Source organism: Hyperolius riggenbachi, chromosome 4 (genome assembly GCF_040937935.1).
Source record: "Hyperolius riggenbachi isolate aHypRig1 chromosome 4, aHypRig1.pri, whole genome shotgun sequence".
NCBI lineage: Eukaryota > Metazoa > Chordata > Amphibia > Anura > Hyperoliidae > Hyperolius > Hyperolius riggenbachi.
The window spans coordinates 134,752,434-134,768,305 of record NC_090649.1 but is presented as its reverse complement, the minus strand read 5'-3'; the positions used below and the strand labels follow the sequence as shown (position 1 = coordinate 134,768,305).

The window sequence follows — 15,872 nt, the reverse complement described above, 5'->3', positions numbered from 1 at the left end:
AAGAGGATGAACGAAAGAAAGACGCACTGTGTTCTCAAACAGCCAGCCAGGCTAGAGACTTGACTTCTTCCTCTGCCCTCCACACTCTCTCCTAGCGTGTTGCCAGAATGCAGGGAGCCGGAAGCCTACTTTACTTTTCTCTTCGACGTGGAGGCACGGCAGCGGAGGGGTGATGGCTGTTCCGGCGCTGGGCGGGGCCATGCTAATGTAATCAGGCGGCAGCTGAGCCTGGCCCGTGCGTCTGCGTTTAGCACAGGTGCGCCCATCCCGGGGGCCCGGCAGGCCTGCACAGGCAGTGGGAAGGGGGCCCCCCCCTGGCAGTTGGTAGCTGGCCGGGGTTAGCCGGCTGTGCGGGGCAGTGCTGGGTTGTGCGCTGTTCGCCGCTGCTGCATTTAGAAGGTAATTAGGGTTATCGCTTCTCGGCCTTTTGGCTAAGATCAAGTGTAGTATCTGTTCTTATCAGTTTAATATCTGATACGTCCCCTATCTGGGGACCATATATTAAATGGATTTTTGGAACAGGGAGATGGAAGAAGAGCTTGCTTTGTCCACTCCGCGCATCGACCTGGTATTGCAGTACCTCCAGGACCGGTGCACTACTCTTTCTAACTAGTGTCAAAAAACAGATCAAAACTACTCAAATACCCAGCTGACTAACTAACTAAGTGTAGGGAAGTGTAGTGGAGAAATTAAGTGTCCCTCTGCAAAGTGAATTTGCCAGTAGCAAGTGTTGTGTATTGTCCACCCTGCTGTGCGGTCTATGTCTGTGCTGCTACTGTTGGGTGCAGGATACATTGTGAAATCCACAATAAAAACATTGTTTCAAATCTGTGTGTGCCTATTTTTGTGCATCTGTGTCATTTATTCATGGACTCTGTATTTCGCATTGGTTATCAGAACCTGAGAACAGACAGGAAAAGAAGTCAGAAAAACACACAAAAAAAACCCCACAACCAAAGAAAAAAAAAATCATTTTTAATTTTGATTAGTCTGTATTGTACTTGCGCGGCGCAGTTGCTGCAGTTCATAAAAACCATGAACGGATCACTTTCCTTCACGTTTGCACGTTGTCCTCTGCAAGAAAAGCAGCTGCATCCTTCCCCCAGAGAGCTTCCAGCGGACTGGCAGGCAGAGCCCTGGCTGCAGCCCCTTTACTTAGCAGCTGCCTGGGCTCAGAGCATTGTGACATCATCGGTTGGCTTCCTGCATGACTCAGCACCACCTGCTCAGGTGCCTGCTTCAGTGCCAGGCTGTGAGAGTGTGCAGCAGGCTAGGAAGGCAACTCCTGTTTAGGCTCTCCACTCCCCGGCCTGTGTCTCCCTCTTGTGGCACACCGCGCACGTCCACACAGACAGAGAGATATGAAGAGGAAGGAGGATGAACGAAAGAAAGACGCACTGTGTTCTCAAACAGCCAGCCAGGCTAGAGACTTGAATTCTTCCTCTGCCCTCCACACTCTCTCCTAGCGTGTTGCCAGAATGCAGGGAGCCGGAAGCCTACTTTACTTTTCTCTTCGAAGTGGAGGCACGGCAGCGGAGGGGTGATGGCTGTTCCGGCGCTGGGCGGGGCCATGCTAATGTAATCAGGCGGCAGCTGAGCCTGGCCCGTGCGTCTGCGTTTAGCACAGGTGCGCCCATCCCGGGGGCCCGGCAGGCCTGCACAGGCAGTGGGAAGGGGGCCCCCCCCTGGCAGCTGGTAGCTGGCCGGGGTTAGCCGGCTGTGCGGGGCAGTGCTGGGTTGTGCGCTGTTCGCCGCTGCTGCATTTAGAAGGTAATTAGGGTTATCGCTTCTCGCCCTTTTGGCTAAGATCAAGTGTAGTATCTGTTCTTATCAGTTTAAAATCTGATACGTCCCCTATCTGGGGACCATATATTAAATGGATTTTTGGAACAGGGAGATGGCAGAAGAGCTTGCTCTGTCCACTCCGCGCATCGACCTGGTATTGCAGTACCTCCAGGACCGGTGCACTACTCTTTCTAACTAGTGTCAAAAAACAGATCAAAACTACTCAAATACCCAGCTGACTAACTAACTAAGTGTAGGGAAGTGTAGTGGAGAAATTAAGTGTCCCTCTGCAAAGTGAATTTGCCAGTAGCAAGTGTTGTGTATTGTCCACCCTGCTGTGCGGTCTATGTCTGTGCTGCTACTGTTGGGTGCAGGATACATTGTGAAATCCACAATAAAAACATTGTTTCAAATCTGTGTGTGCCTATTTTTGTGCATCTGTGTCATTTATTCATGGACTCTGTATTTCGCATTGGTTATCAGAACCTGAGAACAGACAGGAAAAGAAGTCAGAAAAACACACAAAAAAAACCCACAACCAAAGAAAAAAAAAACATTTTTAATTTTGATTAGTCTGTATTGTACTTGTGCGGCGCAGTTGCTGCAGGTCATAAAAACCATGAACGGATCACTTTCCTTCACGTTTGCACGTTGTCCTCTGCAAGAAAAGCAGCTGCATCCTTCCCCCAGAGAGCTTCCAGCGGACTGGCAGGCAGAGCCCTGGCTGCAGCCCCTTTACTTAGCAGCTGCCTGGGCTCAGAGCATTGTGACATCATCGGTTGGCTTCCTGCATGACTCAGCACCACCTGCTCAGGTGCCTGCTTCAGTGCCAGGCTGTGAGAGTGTGCAGCAGGCTAGGAAGGCAACTCCTGTTTAGGCTCTCCCCTCCCCGGCCTGTGTCTCCCTCTTGTGGCACACCGCGCACGTCCACACAGACAGAGAGATATGAAGAGGAAGGAGGATGAACGAAAGAAAGACGCACTGTGTTCTCAAACAGCCAGCCAGGCTAGAGACTTGACTTCTTCCTCTGCCCTCCACACTCTCTCCTAGCGTGTTGCCAGAATGCAGGGAGCCGGAAGCCTACTTTACTTTTCTCTTCGAAGTGGAGGCACGGCAGCGGAGGGGTGATGGCTGTTCCGGCGCTGGGCGGGGCCATGCTAATGTAATCAGGCGGCAGCTGAGCCTGGCCCGTGCGTCTGCGTTTAGCACAGGTGCGCCCATCCCGGGGGCCCGGCAGGCCTGCACAGGCAGTGGGAAGGGCCCCCCCCCCTGGCAGCTGGTAGCTGGCCGGGGTTAGCCGGCTGTGCGGGGCAGTGCTGGGTTGTGCGCTGTTCGCCGCTGCTGCATTTAGAAGGTAATTAGGGTTATCGCTTCTCGGCCTTTTGGCTAAGATCAAGTGTAGTATCTGTTCTTATCAGTTTAATATCTGATACGTTCCCTATCTGGGGACCATATATTAAATGGATTTTTGGAACAGGGAGATGGAAGAAGAGCTTGCTCTGTCCACTCCGCGCATCGACCTGGTATTGCAGTACCTCCAGGACCGGTGCACTACTCTCTCTAACTAGTGTCAAAAAACAGATCAAAACTACTCAAATACCCAGCTGACTAACTAACTAAGTGTAGGGAAGTGTAGTGGAGAAATTAAGTGTCCCTCTGCAAAGTGAATTTGCCAGTAGCAAGTGTTGTGTATTGTCCACCCTGCTGTGCGGTCTATGTCTGTGCTGCTACTGTTGGGTGCAGGATACATTGTGAAATCCACAATAAAAACATTGTTTCAAATCTGTGTGTGCCTATTTTTGTGCATCTGTGTCATTTATTCATGGACTCTGTATTTCGCATTGGTTATCAGAACCTGAGAACAGACAGGAAAAGAAGTCAGAAAAACACACAAAAAAAAACCTACAACCAAAGAAAAAAAAATCATTTTTAATTTTGATTAGTCTGTATTGTACTTGCGCGGCGCAGTTGCTGCAGGTCATAAAAACCATGAACGGATCACTTTCCTTCACGTTTGCACGTTGTCCTCTGCAAGAAAAGCAGCTGCATCCTTCCCCCAGAGAGCTTCCAGCGGACTGGCAGGCAGAGCCCTGGCTGCAGCCCCTTTACTTAGCAGCTGCCTGGGCTCAGAGCATTGTGACATCATCGGTTGGCTTCCTGCATGACTCAGCACCACCTGCTCAGGTGCCTGCTTCAGTGCCAGGCTGTGAGAGTGTGCAGCAGGCTAGGAAGGCAACTCCTGTTTAGGCTCTCCACTCCCCGGCCTGTGTCTCCCTCTTGTGGCACACCGCGCACGTCCACACAGACAGAGAGATATGAAGAGGAAGGAGGATGAACGAAAGAAAGACGCACTGTGTTCTCAAACAGCCAGCCAGGCTAGAGACTTGACTTCTTCCTCTGCCCTCCACACTCTCTCCTAGCGTGTTGCCAGAATGCAGGGAGCCGGAAGCCTACTTTACTTTTCTCTTCGAAGTGGAGGCACGGCAGCGGAGGGGTGATGGCTGTTCCGGCGCTGGGCGGGGCCATGCTAATGTAATCAGGCGGCAGCTGAGCCTGGCCCGTGCGTCTGCGTTTAGCACAGGTGCGCCCATCCCGGGGGCCCAGCAGGCCTGCACAGGCAGTGGGAAGGGGGCCCCCCCCTGGCAGCTGGTAGTCGGCTGGGGTTAGCCGGCTGTGCGGGGCAGTGCTGGGTTGTGCGCTGTTCGCCGCTGCTGCATTTAGAAGGTGATTAGGGTTATCGCTTCTCGCCCTTTTGGCTAAGATCAAGCTTAGTATCTGTTCTTATCAGTTTAATATCTGATACGTCCCCTATCTGGGGACCATATATTAAATGGATTTTTGGAACAGGGAGATGGAAGAAGAGCTTGCTCTGTCCACTCCGCGCATCGACCTGGTATTGCAGTACCTCCAAGACCGGTGCACTACTCTCTCTAACTAGTGTCAAAAAACAGATCAAAACTACTCAAATACCCAGCTGACTAACTAACTAAGTGTAGGGAAGTGTAGTGGAGAAATTAAGTGTCCCTCTGCAAAGTGAATTTGCCAGTAGCAAGTGTTGTGTATTGTCCACCCTGCTGTGCGGTCTATGTCTGTGCTGCTACTGTTGGGTGCAGGATACATTGTGAAATCCACAATAAAAACATTGTTTCAAATCTGTGTGTGCCTATTTTTGTGCATCTGTGTCATTTATTCATGGACTCTGTATTTCGCATTGGTTATCAGAACCTGAGAACAGACAGGAAAAGAAGTCAGAAAAACACACAAAAAAAAACCCACAACCAAAGAAAAAAAAATCATTTTTAATTTTGATTAGTCTGTATTGTACTTGCGCGGCGCAGTTGCTGCAGGTCATAAAGACCATGAACGGATCACTTTCCTTCACGTTTGCACGTTGTCCTCTGCAAGAAAAGCAGCTGCATCCTTCCCCCAGAGAGCTTCCAGCGGACTGGCAGGCAGAGCCCTGGCTGCAGCCCCTTTACTTAGCAGCTGCCTGGGCTCAGAGCATTGTGACATCATCGGTTGGCTTCCTGCATGACTCAGCACCACCTGCTCAGGTGCCTGCTTCAGTGCCAGGCTGTGAGAGTGTGCAGCAGGCTAGGAAGGCAACTCCTGTTTAGGCTCTCCACTCCCCGGCCTGTGTCTCCCTCTTGTGGCACACCGCGCACGTCCACACAGACAGAGAGATATGAAGAGGAAGGAGGATGAACGAAAGAAAGACGCACTGTGTTCTCAAACAGCCAGCCAGGCTAGAGACTTGACTTCTTCCTCTGCCCTCCACACTCTCTCCTAGCGTGTTGCCAGAATGCAGGGAGCCGGAAGCCTACTTTACTTTTCTCTTCGAAGTGGTTGCACGGCAGCGGAGGGGTGATGGCTGTTCCGGCGCCGGGCGGGGCCATGCTAATGTAATCAGGCGGCAGCTGAGCCTGGCCCGTGCGTCTGCGTTTAGCACAGGTGCGCCCATCCCGGGGGCCCGGCAGGCCTGCACAGGCAGTGGGAAGGGGGCCCCCCCCCTGGCAGCTGGTAGCTGGCCGGGGTTAGCCGGCTGTGTGGGGCAGTGCTGGGTTGTGCGCTGTTCGCCGCTGCTGCATTTAGAAGGTAATTAGGGTTATCGCTTCTCGGCCTTTTGGCTAAGATCAAGTGTAGTATCTGTTCTTATCAGTTTAATATCTGATACGTCCCCTATCTGGGGACCATATATTAAATGGATTTTTGGAACAGGGAGATGGAAGAAGAGCTTGCTCTGTCCACTCCGCGCATCGACCTGGTATTGCAGTACCTCTAGGACCGGTGCACTACTCTCTCTAACTAGTGTCAAAAAACAGATCAAAACTACTCAAATACCCAGCTGACTAACTAACTAAGTGTAGGGAATTGTAGTGGAGAAATTAAGTGTCCCTCTGCAAAGTGAATTTGCCAGTAGCAAGTGTTGTGTATTGTCCACCCTGCTGTGCGGTCTATGTCTGTGCTGCTACTGTTGGGTGCAGGATACATTGTGAAATCCACAATAAAAACATTGTTTCAAATCTGTGTGTGCCTATTTTTGTGCATCTGTGTCATTTATTCATGGACTCTGTATTTCGCATTGGTTATCAGAACCTGAGAACAGACAGGAAAAGAAGTCAGAAAAACACACACAAAAAACCCACAACCAAAGAAAAAAAAAACATTTTTAATTTTGATTAGTCTGTATTGTACTTGCGCGGCGCAGTTGCTGCAGGTCAAAAAAACCATGAACGGATCACTTTCCTTCACGTTTGCACGTTGTCCTCTGCAAGAAAAGCAGCTGCATCCTTCCCCCAGAGAGCTTCCAGCGGACTGGCAGGCAGAGCCCTGGCTGCAGCCCCTTTACTTAGCAGCTGCCTGGGCTCAGAGCATTGTGACATCATCGGTTGGCTTCCTGCATGACTCAGCACCACCTGCTCAGGTGCCTGCTTCAGTGCCAGGCTGTGAGAGTGTGCAGCAGGCTAGGAAGGCAACTCCTGTTTAGGCTCTCCACTCCCCGGCCTGTGTCTCCCTCTTGTGGCACACCGCGCACGTCCACACAGACAGAGAGATATGAAGAGGAAGGAGGATGAACGAAAGAAAGATGCACTGTGTTCTCAAACATGAAGAAGAGAGAACCGAGAGCCCGATATGGTGTAGTATGTCAAGGTAATTGGATAATTGGAAAGAGTATGAATTGTATACTCACAAACCAGGGTTACGTCCAGGCAACCACTGTGTAGGCAGGTGAGGAGATTAGCCTGTCCTCACTCAGGAATAAGAAGTCGCTCTCTGTAGGCTTGAAAAACAAGAAGGGGTATCCCCCTCCACCAAAGGTGGATACAATCAGTATTATGGTAGAGAACAGAGGCGCCAAAAGGATAAAAACAATATTTAAAAGTTTTAAAATTATTGCTTAGGAGGCAGTGGTGGACTCACCTCCCACAAGCAGACACAACAACTGTGTATTCACAAAAGGGACATTTATTGGTATACTCCAAATAAGGTTGCAACGCGTTTCGCAGGTCAAACCCGCTTCATCAGGCAATTACTGGAAGGAGCACACAACTGGGGGTAAGAGGCAACACATTTGTACAAATCCTGAACAGACTGCATATCAATAAACATAAATATTTGTATGATGGAATTCACTGGTGTGATTTAAATTAACGGGAAGAGGTGGCTAATTATTGTATTTTGGGGGTGGAGGGGGGGCGGGGAGAGGGGGGGGAAATAGGACGGAGGGCCGGGGGGGGGGGAAATGGGGAAAGAATTGGAGATGGGAAATGGGAGGGGGGGGGAAGAGGGGGGAAGGGGGAAGGGGAAGAAGGGTGGGGGGGGTTTGTTTTAGGGGGAAGAAAGATAGTGGTAATTTTAAGTATTACATCATAGCATTAATATTCATAAACATAATCATAAACATAATCAAACGTTAATCTCAAGCATGTGGCGAGATACTTTCATAACATACAGTAAACAGTATCATAATTCATATATATATATTTTTTACCCATACATATGTGTATTGGGAGCGGTTAGCCTATATGAAATAGTGCAAAGGAGTTCAGGGCTGGCAATAGTACATTGGGTATTTAAGAAAGACATGCAGAGTAATTTATAGAAGACACATAATGAACAAGCATCAAACAAGATTCACTTACCAGCAGTATGTCCAGATAGCACCTGGCGCCTCAGTGGCCAAGTAGTACTGAACTGCTGTTTATATAGTGTTGAACTCCTCCCCTTAGCTAATTGGAATGTGGGGCGGGCACTTAGTTACGTCATTACGCATGTGTGCATGCGTATTTTGATGCGTAATGGCAGTGGCTGGATAGTGTACTGGCTAAGGGTGCTGCCTTTGACATGGGAGACCAGGGTTCAAATCCCGGCCAAGTCAAGTACCCATCCAATAAGGAATTCAAGGCAAGACTCCTCAACAATGCAGGGTGGCCTCTCGAGCGCGTCCCTGTGGCTGCAGCTCTTGAGTGCTTTGAGTCTGACGGGAAAAAAGCGCTATGCAAATGTTTGGATTATGGATTATTATTAATGGCGGTCAAGGATTACGTATGCGTACATGCGTATTTTGACGCGTAATGGCGTATATGGATTGCATATTGTCAATGCGCGATGAAAAAGGGGCGCATGCGTACTAGCATGATGCCATGCGTACGGTGGCATGGAATGGGAATGTGGCGTATATTTGAACGTGTTGGAATGCGGAACCATTGCTCAAAATAAGAGAACCACTATTTAATATTAATACATTTCAGGTTACTTGATCTGACAGTATATACCATTGTGGCTGTACAATTATATGCAATTATTGTCATACGATTTGCTCTGCATTGCAACAGTACTCTCTATCAATGTAAACGCATATACATGTAAAAATGAGTAAAATTGATAATACAAATAAAAAAATATAAAAGGTTCCGACTAGCCAACTAAGACATAGAGTATGGATAAAAACATGATCACGTTGGAATACTAAGCATAACGTTCTTAACATAAATACGCTCAAAAACAATTATAAAAATGAGCTAAAAACCCAAGAGGAATATAATAGTAAATAAAATAAATAAAAAAAAAAAAAAAAAAAAAAAAAAAGATAATAAAAACTCGAACTTATAACACAGACCGATAAAAGAGGCGACTAAGTTAAAATAATATTGGAATGTTATGATCAGTGAATTTTTTCTAGTTGTTCGTTGAGTCCCTCCGGAATGAGAGTCCTCAGTATTTGTATCCAGAACATTTCTCTCGCTTTCAGTATTTCAAAAGCATTGTGCTGTTGTGGGTTAATGGATTCTATAAGTGTTATACGGAATAAAGTGGGGTCATTGTGATGGTGAGTGCCGAAGTGTCTCGAGACGCTGTGAAGGGGAAAGTTTTTCAGTATGTTTCTTTTGTGTTGTCCAATTCGGCTGCGTGCCGGTTGTGTGGTACGGCCCACGTACTGGAGGTGACACGGGCAGGAGATCACATATATGATATATCTTGAAGTACAGGTAATCGGGTGTTTAATTGGATAGTTTGTTTTGGTGGCATTGGAGCAGAATGAGGTGGTGATGTTGATAAATGGGCAAGCTTTGCATCTAGTATTATTGCATGGAAAACAGCCCGGGGAGTGTGCAACGTTTGGAATTGAGTTGGATATTTGTGTACGAAGTTTGCTGGGTGCTAGTAAGTTGCGCAAGTTGGGGGCTCTTCTAAAGGTGATTTGAGGTTTTTGTGGGATAGATTGTCGCAGATAAGGGTCTTGTAGTAGAATATCCCACCTATTCGTTAGAATTGACCGGATCTGTGGGTGTTGGGCATTATATCGTGTGATGAATCGGGGGCAGTCCACGCTAAGTGGCTTAGTGAGGAGCTGAGTTGGGTTGTGCGATGGAGTTGTTTTGGCTTTAAATTTCGCATCCTTGATAAGCTTTTTGGGGTATTTTCGTGCCAGAAATTTGTTAGTGAGTAAACCTGATTGTGTGTTGTAGTCTGAGATGTCTGTACAATTTCTGTATATCCTTCTAAATTGACTATATGGTGTGTTAATGGTCCAGGGGCGATGGTGAAAACTTTCAAAATGTATATAATTGTTAGCATCTACCGGTTTGAAGTGTGTTTTGGTTTTTATAGTGTTAGATTCTATGAACAGTGTTAGGTCCAGGTATTCAATATTCATGGGGTCATGTTGTGAAGTGAATTGTAATCCAGCAGCATTTGAATTGAGATAATTGATAAAGAGGGGGATCCGGTCAATGTTGCCTTGCCATATCAGGATGAGGTTGTCTATGTACCGTCTATAAAAAACTATATTGTCAGTGAAGGGGTTATTAGCTTGTAATTTTTGTAGTTCCAGAAGTCCCATGGATAAATTTGCATATGATGGGGCGAACGACGAACCCATAGCTGTTCCATTGGTTTGATGGTAGATTTTGTCAGAAAAGGAAAAAATGTTGTTCTGTAGGATAAATTCTGTACATTGCACTAAGAAGGATTGTTGATCATAGGGCATAGCGGGATTAGTTGACAGAAAATGTTTGATAGCTGAAATACCATAAGAGTGTGGAATGTTGGTGTACAAAGAAGTTACATCGCAGGTGAGCCATACAAAACTATCTTGCCAGGTGATGCCTTTAAGAAGTTCTATCAGGTGTGCGGAGTCTCTGAGGTAGGAGTCTAGTGATCGTACATGAGATTGTAGATGTTGATCTACAAAACGTGAGAGGTTGCTAGTCATTGAATTTATACCGGATATGATGGGGCGTCCTGGTGGTTTGGTTAAGGATTTGTGTATCTTGGGGAGATAGTAGAAAAAAGGTGTTTTGGGATGCGGGTTGATGATGTAGTTTCTTTCATTTTTTGAAATAATGTTGTTGGATAGGGCATTATTGATGAAGGTTTTCAGTGTTTTGTTAAGCTCCATTGTGGGATCAACATCCAGGGTAATATAATATTTGGTGTCACCCAAAAGGCGTTCTGCCTCTTCCAGATAATCCTTTGTGTTAAGAATGACAATCCCTCCCCCTTTGTCTGCTGGTTTGATGGTAAGGTCATGATTATGCTGTAATGTCTTAATGGCGATCTTTTGTTGGCGGGTCAGGTTGGATACCGGGTTGGGGTTGTCAGTGTGTATGTTCTGTAGGTCATTAAGTACTAGTGAATAGAACGTGTCAATATAGTTGCCTTTTGAGGCTACAGGGTAAAATCTTGATCTTCCTTTAAGTTTTGTAGTGATGTATTGTTCTGTCTGAATATCGGAGGGGGATAGTGTGCAGATTGGTATGGTATCATCATTGGTGATGATTAAGGCTGTCGGGTCATTGGGAGGGGGCGGATTTAGTTTTTTTATAGCAAAATGTCGTTTGAGTGTTAGTTTTCGTATGTAGGCATTTAGATCGGAAAAAATCTCAAACATATTTGACTGGTTGGTTGGACAAAAAGATAATCCTTTTTCCAACAGTGTGGTTTCGCAGCGGGATAATGAGTGATCGGAAAGGTTAAATATACATTTGGTTTGTTTTGAAGGGGGGGTGGGATTGGTTGTGGTTAGTGTTTTCCTCGTTTTTCTTTTCCCGCGTTTCCCCCTTTTTCGGAGTCGGGTAGGGGTCTTTTTTTCTTTGGTTTGAATATGGTCCGAGACGCTATCGGACTGGGTAGTTGGGTAGCTAACACGTTCTGGGATAGTGTGGTAGGTAGGTCTAAAAAAGAGGATGTAAGAGTAGTATCAGCATTGGTGTTGGTGGTGTGTGGGGTGGTGGGGCCATTCATGTTGGGTTGGAAAAAAGTTTCAATGGAAGTTTGAATGAATGTAGTTGGCTGTTCTGAACTATTATCATTTTCAATGTGAGGGGTTGTAGGAGCTTGATTGGTCATTGGGATTGGTCGGGGGCTGTCGCTTGCGGAGGGGTTGGGAGTGGTGGGTTCGGAGTCATATATACTTAACTGTGAAGGTCGGATTGGTGAATTGTGCTCTGATTCTAGTATAGTAGGGGAGGGATTGTCACTCATTCTGGGTTCAACTGTTTTGGATGAATTTGTAGGTAACAAAGACAATGGGGCATCTTTACCGGAGAAGTTGAAGTTTGGATTCATTAGAGGTATTCGAGTAGCTGGTTTGTCACCTCCAGTACGGGGGGTCGAGGTAACTGACTTGTTTTGTTTGGGGTGTGTGTTGGCAATGGTTAGTTTTTTATTTTGGCGTTGTGGTTTCGCTATTATTGTTGGTCCTGTGTTGTAATTGAAACTGTTCGGAGGGGGAGTGGAAGCCGTGAATTTGTTAGTTGTGATTATCGCTGTTGTATTATTGGTAATTGGGGTGGGGGTGATATTAGGTGTGTTGGTTGGTGGTGGGACCGGTGGTGGTGGAAAAAACGGCGGGGGTGGGTATGGTGGATATCTGGTGGGGGGTGGCGGTATGGTGAGACTCATAAGTGGTACTGGGCGGGGTTGTGGATGTGCAGGTGGTCTACCTGGCAAAGGAGCAGTTGGGGGGGTGCAATTTTCGCTCCCTCTCCCTGTGCTCTGCATAAGCCAGGCGGTCCCTATTGAGTTTTTTAAGTTTGATATCAATGGTTTCTATTTCAAATTTTCTGAGTCGTGAAGTGAGGTTTGATAGGAGTGGACCGTATTGGGGGCTTTTGGAATGGAGGGCGAGGAAGTTTCGGCATTCAGTGATTACTGGCTGCAAGGCCTGAATGATTGATTTTCTTTTATTTATGAGCCTCTCCATCATGCCCTGTGTACAAAATTCGAGGTAAGCATACCACTCAGTTGTAAACACAGTGTCCGTGGGGAAGGCAGTAAGAGTTTTTATACGTATGCCATCCGGCGAGATTTTTTCCTCTATATAGGTATCTTGCATGGCTATGTCAGCTATGTTAAAAAATTCATCTCTTAATGCCGTTTCCAATTTTTGAAAGGTGGGCTTGAGATCGGTGTTATCAGCAGGAAGTGTATCCTCTGTAGGAATGGGGTTTGGGTCCTGAATGTTGTTGGATTTGAGTTTGAACTGGGCCAGCAGGCTGTCTCTATGTGAAGACCGATCTAGGAGGGCATCCATAGCAGAGTAGGGCTTCTATCAGTTCGTGTTGCCGGTTCGACGATACGAAAGGCCTAGACGAGCTAGTGCAAATATGAAGAAGAGAGAACCGAGAGCCCGATATGGTGTAGTATGTCAAGGTAATTGGATAATTGGAAAGAGTATGAATTGTATACTCACAAACCAGGGTTACCTCCAGGCAACCACTGTGTAGGCAGGTGAGGAGATTAGCCTGTCCTCACTCAGGAATAAGAAGTCGCTCTCTGTAGGCTTGAAAAACAAGAAGGGGTATCCCCCTCCACCAAAGGTGGATACAATCAGTATTATGGTAGAGAACAGAGGCGCCAAAAGGATAAAAACAATATTTAAAAGTTTTAAAATTATTGCTTAGGAGGCAGTGGTGGACTCACCTCCCACAAGCAGACACAACAACTGTGTATTCACAAAAGGGACATTTATTGGTATACTCCAAATAAGGTTGCAACGCGTTTCGCAGGTCAAACCCGCTTCATCAGGCAATTACAGGAAGGAGCACACAACTGGGGGTAAGAGGCAACACATTTGTACAAATCCTGAACAGACTGCATATCAATAAACATAAATATTTGTATGATGGAATTCACTGGTGTGATTTAAATTAACGGGAAGAGGTGGCTAATTATTGTATTTTGGGGGTGGAGGAGGGGCGGGGAGAGGGGGGGGGGAAAGAGGACGGAGGGCCGGGGGGGGGGAAATGGGGAAAGAATTGGAGATGGGAAATGGGAGGGGGGGGAAGAGGGGGGAAGGGGGAAGGGGAAGAAGGGTGGGGGGGGGTTGTTTTAGGGGGAAGAAAGATAGTGGTAATTTTAAGTATTACATCATAGCATTAATATTCATAAACATAATCATAAACATAATCAAACGTTAATCTCAAGCATGTGGCGAGATACTTTCATAACATACAGTAAACAGTATCATAATTCATATATATATATTTTTTACCCATACATATGTGTATTGGGAGCGGTTAGCCTATATGAAATAGTGCAAAGGAGTTCAGGGCTGGCAATAGTACATTGGGTATTTAAGAAAGACATGCAGAGTAATTTATAGAAGACACATAATGAACAAGCATCAAACAAGATTCACTTACCAGCAGTATGTCCAGATAGCACCTGGCGCCTCAGTGGCCAAGTAGTACTGAACTGCTGTTTATATAGTGTTGAACTCCTCCCCTTAGCTAATTGGAATGTGGGGCGGGCACTTAGTTACGTCATTACGCATGTGTGCATGCGTATTTTGATGCGTAATGGCAGTGGCTGGATAGTGTACTGGCTAAGGGTGCTGCCTTTGACATGGGAGACCAGGGTTCAAATCCCGGCCAAGTCAAGTACCCATCCAATAAGGAATTCAAGGCAAGACTCCCCAACAATGCAGGGTGGCCTCTCGAGCGCGTCCCTGTGGCTGCAGCTCTTGAGTGCTTTGAGTCTGACGGGAAAAAAGCGCTATGCAAATGTTTGGATTATGGATTATTATTAATGGCGGTCAAGGATTACGTATGCGTACATGCGTATTTTGACGCGTAATGGCGTATATGGATTGCATATTGTCAATGCGCGATGAAAAAGGGGCGCATGCGTACTAGCATGGTGGCATGGAATGGGAATGTGGCGTATATTTGAACGTGTTGGAATGCGGAACCATTGCTCAAAATAAGAGAACCACTATTTAATATTAATACATTTCAGGTTACTTGATCTGACAGTATATACCATTGTGGCTGTACAATTATATGCAATTATTGTCATACGATTTGCTCTGCATTGCAACAGTACTCTCTATCAATGTAAACGCATATACATGTAAAAATGAGTAAAATTGATAATACAAATAAAAAAATATAAAAGGTTCCGACTAGCCAACTAAGACATAGAGTATGGATAAAAACATGATCACGTTGGAATACTAAGCATAACGTTCTTAACATAAATACGCTCAAAAATAATTATAAAAATGAGCTAAAAACCCAAGAGGAATATAATAGTAAATAAAATAAATTACTATAAATAAAATAAATTACTGTAATTGCCTGATGAAGCGGGTTTGACCTGCGAAACGCGTTGCAACCTTATTTGGAGTATACCAATAAATGTCCCTTTTGTGAATACACAGTTGTTGTGTCTGCTTGTGGGAGGTGAGTCCACCACTGCCTCCTAAGCAATAATTTTAAAACTTTTAAATATTGTTTTTATCCTTTTGGCGCCTCTGTTCTCTACCATAATACTGTGTTCTCAAACAGCCAGCCAGGCTAGAGACTTGACTTCTTCCTCTGCCCTCCACACTCTCTCCTAGCGTGTTGCCAGAATGCAGGGAGCCGGAAGCCTACTTTACTTTTCTCTTCGACGTGGAGGCACGGCAGCGGAGGGGTGATGGCTGTTCCGGCGCTGGGCGGGGCCATGCTAATGTAATCAGGCGGCAGCTGAGCCTGGCCCGTGCGTCTGCGTTTAGCACAGGTGCGCCAATCCCGGGGGCCCGGCAGGCCTGCACAGGCAGTGGGAAGGGGGCCCCCCCCTGGCAGCTGGTAGCTGGCCGGGGTTAGCCGGCTGTGCGGGGCAGTGCTGGGTTGTGCGCTGTTCGCCGCTGCTGCATTTAGAAGGTAATTAGCATTATCGCTTCTCGGCCTTTTGGCTAAGATCAAGTGTAGTATCTGTTCTGGGGGGCGTGGCCTCGACGGAGTCCAGGACGGCTGTGTGAAGCCTGAGCTCCAGGTCTCGGCACTAAATAAAGCAACCCAAAGCGAAGCTATCCACCCGATTACCCACCCGGAATGCAGGAGGAGATGGACACCGAAGGGAGTTCCTCAAACAAGAGGAAACAACAAACATTGAAGCCGAAGAAACTCACAGATTTCTTCAGCGAGAAGGCACAGCGCAACACGAGGCGGAACCAAGATGGCGCTCCGGCGCCGGCACAGACTGCAGCCCAACAAGACCCTGAGGCAGACAGCAACTATGGGGCGACAGGAGGAGAGGATTCGGCCACACGCACTCTCTCACCCCCGGGGCAGGACACAGACAGTTCGCCGCTGAAC

General features: G+C 46.9%; 5 non-coding genes and 1 pseudogene across 5 annotated transcripts; all 6 read left to right on the top strand.

The window, feature by feature from the left end:
• Nucleotides 1-411: 411 nt before the first annotated feature.
• Nucleotides 412-602, top strand: LOC137505584 (U2 spliceosomal RNA). The gene has a single exon (XR_011020192.1). It is a non-coding gene; the product is annotated as a U2 spliceosomal RNA (small nuclear RNA).
• Nucleotides 603-1,782: 1,180 nt separating this feature from the next.
• Nucleotides 1,783-1,973, top strand: LOC137505684 (U2 spliceosomal RNA). The gene has a single exon (XR_011020290.1). It is a non-coding gene; the product is annotated as a U2 spliceosomal RNA (small nuclear RNA).
• A 1,178-nt stretch (nt 1,974-3,151) lies between these two features.
• LOC137505579 (U2 spliceosomal RNA) lies at nt 3,152-3,342 on the top strand. Its single transcript, XR_011020187.1, has one exon. It is a non-coding gene; the product is annotated as a U2 spliceosomal RNA (small nuclear RNA).
• Nucleotides 3,343-4,521: 1,179 nt separating this feature from the next.
• LOC137505695 (U2 spliceosomal RNA) lies at nt 4,522-4,712 on the top strand. The gene has a single exon (XR_011020300.1). It is a non-coding gene; the product is annotated as a U2 spliceosomal RNA (small nuclear RNA).
• Nucleotides 4,713-5,892: 1,180 nt separating this feature from the next.
• LOC137505609 (U2 spliceosomal RNA) lies at nt 5,893-6,083 on the top strand. Its single transcript, XR_011020217.1, has one exon. It is a non-coding gene; the product is annotated as a U2 spliceosomal RNA (small nuclear RNA).
• Nucleotides 6,084-15,449: 9,366 nt separating this feature from the next.
• Nucleotides 15,450-15,577, top strand: LOC137505815 (U2 spliceosomal RNA; annotated as a pseudogene).
• The last annotated feature ends 295 nt before the right edge of the window (nt 15,578-15,872 follow it).